Here is a 7,988-nt window from a genome sequence, read left to right as displayed (position 1 = left end):
TAGAACAATAAAAGTTTATTTCTTACTCATGCCGCCTGCTCTTCATAGGTCTTCTGCTCCTACCGGTCTCACAAGGAGATGTGGGCTAAGAGAACCTCCCACACCTGGGATGTTGATGGTCGCTCTCTGTGCAGGAGAAGAAATCACTCACTGGTTCTTAAAGCTTTCTGTCTGTGAGTGGTATCTGTCACTTTTGATCATAATTCATTTTTTAAAACAAATCACATAGACCCAGTTAACTTCTTGTGAGTGGGGAATTTGCCTACAATGAGAAGAAACTGAAGTATTGGTAAATAGTATTAATAGCTCCGACATCGAATCCTTCAATCATACTCAAAAGTGTTGAAGAGCAGATAAAATTGTTGTTCACTTAACAAAATAAATCAGGATGATTTCAAGCAGGTGATCCTGTTATCCACCAGAATATTTACTTTGGCCATTGTTTGTCTATTGGTCAATTTTTCCTACATATCCCTGAGCTTTTGAGGGCAGTCATTGGTCTTATTTATCTTTGATTACTTCATGTCTGGTACAGTGCTAGGAGCATGTACATCAGTTTCCTTGGGTTGTAATAATAAAATATCATAGACTGGATAAGTTAAATGACAGAAACTAATTTTCTCATGCTTCTGGAAGCTAGAAGTCCACAATCAAGGTGCTAACATGGTCAGTTTCTGGCAAGAGCTCTCTTCCTGGTTTGCACACAGTTGTCTTCTCACATGGCCTTTCCTTGATGTCTGTGCATGGAGAGAGAAAGAGAGTGAAAGAGAATAAGCTCTGGTGTCTCTTCTTAGAAGTATACTAATCTTATCAGTTGGGGGGCCCACCCTTATAATCTCATTTAACCTTAATTACTCCTTTACTCTAAATACAGCCACACAGTGGTTAAGGCTTCAACATATGAATTTTAGGAGGATACAAACATTCAGTCCATAACAGCATGGTAGGCTTCAATGTTTTTTGAATGAATCAATGGATGAATGAATGATTCCAATTAACCAATAGTCTTTGCTTAGTGAGCACGTGCCACTTTTTTTCATCTTCCTTTCCCCCATCTTCCTCTCTCTTGCATTCTTTCAGTGAGGCCCTCTCATTTTTCGAGACCCAGCTAGCACACTGCTCCTTAAGGAAACTTCTCTGATCTAAACATCCTTGTGCACCTTCCCAGGCCTGAACCAGCTGTTTCCTCTTCTCTTCTTCTGGAACACCTGACATCTTTCTCAGGTAGTGTTCTCCACAGAATTATAATTTTTTACACACAAGACCATCTCCCACACTGTGAGCCCCCACAGAGCAGACCTGGTAGGTGTCAAGATGCCTGGCACCAGCCATGGGGTCTGACTCATGTTGGTACTCAAAGTGTGTTGGTCAAACAAATAAATGGATTAATAGGTCTTTTAGACTATATCCCTTTTTGACATGTTAGTCTTCTACTGTGTGTGTGTACTCCTACATTTGATATGTAATTTACCCATTAGACTGGGGCTGTCAGTAACTCTAAGAGGATCAGAATACTTGTCATGCTTGTCATTAAAGCACATTCAGACTCATACAGTGGAGGCAGCTAGTCTCATCTCATTTTAGCTTGATACATTCTCGGCTAAGATGCTCATCTGACACCTGCAGGCTTGATGCTGTCTCTTTAGAATCTGAGCAGTCCTCAGATGTCACGGAACACACCTATTTACCACTGTATCCCCAGAACCCAGCATGAGGCATGGCATGTAGTAACCTAAAGTTTGTTGAATGATTTAACTAATCCACCGACTCCCCAGAAGGACAGATCTTGGAGCATCATTTCTATGCCTTTATGTGGCTGGAACAAGAGGGTATTATGCTAAGCAATGCAAGTCAATCAGAGAAAGACAAGCATCGTATGATCTCATTGATATGTGGAATTTGAGAAACAAGGCAGAGGATCATAGGAGGAAAGAGGAAAAAAGGAAAAAAGATGAAACCAGAGAGGGAGACAAAACCATAAGAGACTCTGAGTCTTAGGAAACAAACTAAGGATTGCTGAAGGGCAGGGGGTAGAGCGATGTGGCAACTGGGTGATGGACATTGGGGAGGATATGTGTTGTACTGGTATTATGCACTGGGTATTACATGAGACTGATGAATCACAGATCCGTTCCTCTGAAACCAATAACATTATATGTTAGTTTACTGAATTTAAATTAAAAATAAATAAAATTTAAAAAGATTCTATACCTTTAAAGAGGAAAAGATCAAGGTATAAAAGCTGTGACTTAGAAGATACTCGTGTTATGTGTGCTTGGCCTGATTTCAAACTGTGTTATTCCAAAACCTCTGAGGGGCCATGACTATTTCTCCTCCTCATGAAGATCTCTGGGAATGGAGAGGCTGCCATATCTCACTCAGCCTGCAGCAGCATCCCTGACATGGACACGGGCTTCCAGCTCCTTGAGCACAGGGCCCTAGTCTTTCCTCTTTACATCTCCAGCAGAGTAGGCTCACAGCTCTGTCAAAGGAACACACATATGGCTGCGAAGATGGTGTGGCCTTACTTTTGTCCAGAAGGTGCCAGGGACAGAGCAACTCCCTATTATAGTAGAAACTCCATACATACTTGCAGTAAGGAATGAAATTGTGGGGTTATGCGTGTTCGGGTATACCTGTTCTATATAGGAAGCAGGAGCCAGAAGGAGGTGGGGCGGCCATCCACCGGCTTCGTTTCTGCCTCTGCAAACGCATCTAATTACCTCACCTCCATCCGCGGGCCCTTGGCAGAGGCCGCGCATTGGGTCTGCGCGGTCCTGGCAGCCGCAGTGTGGAGGGTGAACCCGATGGCCTCTTCAGTCTATTTAGCAGGCTCTGAGATGTGTAAGTACATTATCTGCAAGGCTAGTAAAGAGCGCTTGGGGAGGATTTGTGGGTCTGTGGGAAGGACAAAGAAAAATGTTTTCTAATAAATTATTCACCATCTCACAATCCCTTTTGGGCAGATTGTTGCTCAGTTTGCCCCGCGCAGCTCGGTGCCTCTTCCCTCCGCGTTCAGACGCGCAGTTTCTCACCTCCAGAGAGCAGCAGAGATCTCGGGCAGGCTGCTGCGGCTAATGGTGGCAATTAATAACTTGTCATAATCCCGAGGATGAAAGGGAAGGCGCCCCATCAGCAGGCGGGTCATGGCGCTGCTCGGAAGCAAATGAGGTGCAGGTGTGGCCTCGGCTAAGCGCGCGGCGCTCAACACCCGGCGCACCGTGGTGCCAAGCCCCAGACCCCGCTGGGGTTCCCGGGCGCGCACCGCCCCAGGCCCTCCCCGCCCCCCACGCCGCTCACCCCGCTTCAGAGAAATCCCCGGAACGTATCAATAAATCAGAGCACACGGCCCAGAACCTTCCAAACAGTTAATTGCACTCTGTACACTGTTAACTCTGCCAGGCCCAACTCGCCTAGGTCCCCCCCTCCCCCGCTCCCCCAGACTTGGTTAAGAATCGCGCACCTCAAACTCTCCCCTCCACTCCTGTGTACCCCACGTTTGTTATCCCCACCTCTACTCCGTGCAGGGCGCGGCAACCTTTAAAAGGGAACCTGGTAAATAGCCAGCGTGCTGAGCCTGATCTGATCTGCTCTCAGGTCCCCCGTTGAGCTGGAGGACACGAAACCCTTGTTAGGGTTTTAAGAAACAGCAAAACACAGAATCACTTATTTCCCGACAGCTCCAGCCCAGTTGCCTTTCCTCTTGTTTCCATTCTTGTGGGTCAGTTCTGCTTGAAATGAACCAAGTTTACAAATCTCTTCTGGTTTGTACACTCCTATTATGCATACGAGGTGATGCATTTGTAACTGTCACACAAGTCAGGGTGATACAGCACTCTCATCTGACCCTATTCATTTAAATGGGTGCGTCTTGATGACATTGATTCATGTTATAAGTTATATCCATGCATTATAATCTTTATGTGTCACCATACTGGTTATATCTACTACAATGCAGGGTGGAGGGGGCAGTGTGTGTGTGTGTGTGTGTGTGTGTAGACAGAAAATGATGGTGAGCAGGATTTGAGAGTGCTTTGAACAATATGAAGTCCATATAAACTCCAAAGCTTCCTAGATAAGTTTATTATGTGTCCCTATCTTGAGAGAAGGAAATTTACATGCAGAACAGTCCTAGGTGAGGTGTCTTTTGCTGTAAATATTCTGCTGACTAACTTCTTAATATTTAGAGAATGTGTGCTTCAGATGCATATCGCAGCAAACTAAAGGGGTAAGTAAACATGATTATGCATGCATGTAAGTCTTTATCAAGGTGGGGTTAATAATGTTTTAAAGCAGAACTATTTCTCATGAAAATAGCTGCTCTTAATAGCCTCTGTCTCTTTATTGTGCTTCTTACTGAAACATAAATCACTAATATGTTTTCAGCAGCAAAGTACTCTCTTTTTCCATTGTATTCACAGATTTAGTGGCATTTCAAATAGATAAACACAAGCAACATCTATCAACACTACAAAAAGGGCGCCTTAATCAAAGCTCCAGGTCCTGGGTCTCAGCATCTCCATTTACCTTGAGATAAATCCATTGGTGTGACCACCACTGCACAGGGTGACAAATCACCCCAGCCGGCCGAGCAGCGCAAGGGCTTATTGGCCTTCCTTTAAGTGGTCTTACCCTTCAATGAAAAGGATGGGGCTTGTCAAGCAGGACCAGATTAAAGTTAGACAAAAAGAAATGATCTGTTATTAGAAAACTCCGATTGAGAATCACAAAACAGGAAAGAAATATGAATAAAAATTTCCAGGGGGAAGACCATCTGATCCCAACAGAAATTAACTCCCATTATGGGCGTGAGGTAATAGATGGCCTGCAGTTGGAGCTAATGAGGATTTCAGATTAAGGAGGTGTGGGGCTCTGCGGGGGGTGTTAGCAGCTGCTCTGGGCATCCGAATGCTAAGTTCAGGAGAGACCTGGGCTCCTGGCTTCCTGGGCTAAAAGGTGGTGTTTAGGTAGGGGGTGGAAATTACAAGCTCTTGAAAGTGAGTGCTTACTCATGATTGCATGGGTACTTCAAAGAATAACACTGGTAGGAATCTCATGGGGCAGATTGATTTCCCTGTGTCTGAAGGCCATACATGACTTGCCCAAAGTCACACAGCTAATAGTCAGGCTGAGATAATCTGTCTGCTTCCAGTTCACTGGGACTCCATTATTTGGCCTAATCCTGAGAGATGATCTTGTTCTGCCTCTGGATTTAAGGATTTTACGTTGCCAGTTAACTGCAAAGGGAGAAGAGAATGGTACCCTATAGTTAGTTTTCTTAGTGTAGTCTTGCTTGAGTTAAAGCCTAATGCTTATACAAATAATAGTAGCTATTGCTTTCAGGTTCTTACTGGGTGCCAGTCTCTGTCTTTGCATTATCTCATTTAATCCACAGATAGCTACAATCAGAAGATACTGAGACTTCAGTATCTTTTTTTTTTTTTTTTTTAAACAGAGAAAGATATTGAGACTTAAAGAACATAAGCAGCCTGCCCAAGGTTGAATAATACTGAAGGAGTTTGTTTTTGAACAAAGCAAACTACCTTAAGAGCTATGCTTATAACTACTAGCCAACACTGCTAGGCAAAGACTTAAATTTCTTGTAGGAAAGTTTGTGCAAATAAAAGTTAATAAGCAAAATATATATGAAAAAAAATATAAAAGGGATGAAAACTTGGATGCTGAGGAAAAAGCAAAATGAATAGATCCCTGATACAAATAAATACCTTCTGATTTTCCCCAGACCTTCTGATTCTGGGATCAGGAAAGGATTTAAAAAATCAGGCTATGAAGGTACGATAGTCAGTTCCATAATTTAAAATAAATGTATAGGCTATACATGGCATAATTATGCAAAAAGAAGGCAGACCAGCAGAGTGAAGTGTGTGTGTTTTGAAGCTGATGGTCCATGCTGGGTTCAAATTCTACCTCTGGCATTTCTAGCCCAAGAAATTTCCTCTCTTTCTCATCCTAGTTGTTTCCTGTATCTGAATCTTACATAACTGTGTTGTGCCTCAATTTCCTCATTTGTTAAACAAGGAAATAATGTATACGTCACAGGGTAGTTATGAGGATTAAATGAGATGATGGATGTCAAGAACTCAGCAGAGGTCCTGAGGAAGGGTAAACAGTCGGCAGTTGGCTATACCCCAAATCTGCCAGAGATCTGAGAGTCACTGCCTTTCTTTCCCTGTGCAACATCATGGGAAGATGCTGACCTCAGAGATGCTGAATGGACTGCGCTCTTGTCCACATTCTGCCCAATGTCCACTGCATGCATAAAAATGCAGTTCAGCTTTTGGATAGTGCCTCCACAAAGATATTTGGAAATTGCCAACTTTTTCATTGCCTTATTTTAGGCCTAATGTCAGGTGGATATGAACAGGGATTCTCAAATATGAAAGAAGGAAAGATATCTAGATCACTAGAGAGAAAGAAATGGTAGACACCCAGCTAAAGAAATTAAAAAAAAAAAAAAAAAGGAATCTCAGTCCATATGTTTGAAAAAGCCAGACCAACACTGGCCCGTCCAGTGAGTTAGTAAGTCCATTGGATCTAGTGATACAAGAAGATACCACAAATACCAACAAAGGCTGTTGCATTTCCCTGGGACTAAATCTGGGAAGCTTAAACATACCAACTTGGTTATTGCTATGTTTGATTTGTAAATCAGTCTAATTATGATAGCATTTATGGGAGACGTGTCAAGAGCCTGTTTTCTTTGATTATTTACACCAAGAATCAAACTGGGTAAAGGAATGTTTTATATTCTTCCTGACCTGAGAAATTGGTAGCTAATAACATCAGAGGAAATACTATATGCCAATTACTAACCCCTCCATTTATCAATACAAGTGCATATTCTCTGTGTTTCACTGTGTAACTCAATCCAGTTTAAAAGGAAAACTAAAATAAAATATCTTTATCAAACATTTCTAATGTCTAAAACGACCCAAGCATGCATTATGTTTCATTTGTATTTAAAGGCACTAGCATTTTCAAGGCAATAGTGATAGATAATTACAGGTAAGGGTATTGATATATTTTGCATTTGTGTTTGTATCTAAATACCTACTGCCTTCTTAATAAACTTTAATTAATATGCTTTCAAGGACTCTGAATGTAATTTTCTGATTAAACATGCATCAGACTCACCATCAACTCATTAATTTCACATAGATTGAATTTTAGTGTTTGTATGCAGTTAAATGTGAGGCACAGGACATCCAATAATCATTTTGTATTTAATATGAACAGATATATTTTTTGATTCAGTCCAAACCAAATCCCTAGGACACAAATGAGGTGGTAACTGAATTCTGTGGCTTCAGAATTTGCACATTTAATGGGAAACAATTTCAAAGCCTCTGCCGGTCATTGGAAAGGCAGCTCCATTCTGCTTTTTCCACAGAGCAAAATCTTTCTGAGAACAATGCTTATTATTGATAGGTTTAAAGCACCTCAGGTGCTTGCCCATTGTGTGTATTGCTGTCACTCTGTCTTCTGAGCTGTGGGGAAGCAATGATGGATAACATGGAGAATAATACATGATTCTTGATTGAATGCAAAGCTATAATTCAGTCTTGGGGTTCTACTGACGTCACAGTGCGTGAGAACACAGCTCAACGAGTTTTTTTTTTTTTTTTTTTTTTTTTTAAACAGGCAATCCTTGTAATCGTGTATGGAGCCAGTGGATCAAGGCACACACTATAGTCTCCTTGAGTTATTTTCAAAGGAGAAAAGCACATAGGGATGTAATCTCCTAGGTTAAGGTCAGCTGTGGTCCCAGGTAGGCAATGAGGGTGTATTGTTGGCTCCTACCCAGTTCATTCCTCATTTGCTTTGTGACAGGCAAATGAAAACTCTCAGATGTGGAGAATAGAACTCTCTCCTCTTGACCCTTCAAGATATCCTCTAACTCAGGGTTTCCAAAATTTCTCTGATCAAATTATGCCGACCCAGTTAAATGAGAAAGTTTTTGCAGAAGA

At 42.0% G+C, this 7,988-nt stretch overlaps 1 long non-coding RNA gene across 1 annotated transcript; it reads right to left on the bottom strand.

The window, feature by feature from the left end:
* Nucleotides 1-276: 276 nt before the first annotated feature.
* On the bottom strand, nt 277-3,132 carry LOC116859529. The gene is made up of 3 exons (XR_004381179.1): nt 3,036-3,132; nt 2,729-2,898; nt 277-737 (listed from the first exon to the last, which is right to left on the bottom strand). It is a non-coding gene; the product is annotated as an uncharacterized LOC116859529 (long non-coding RNA).
* Nucleotides 3,133-7,988: the final 4,856 nt, after the last annotated feature.

The sequence above is a fragment of the Lontra canadensis genome, unplaced genomic scaffold (assembly GCF_010015895.1).
Source record: "Lontra canadensis isolate GAN:19392208 unplaced genomic scaffold, GSC_riverotter_1.0 scaffold158, whole genome shotgun sequence".
NCBI lineage: Eukaryota > Metazoa > Chordata > Mammalia > Carnivora > Mustelidae > Lontra > Lontra canadensis.
The sequence above is the reverse complement of the archived record's forward strand: the minus strand, read 5'-3'. Positions and strand labels throughout refer to the sequence as shown.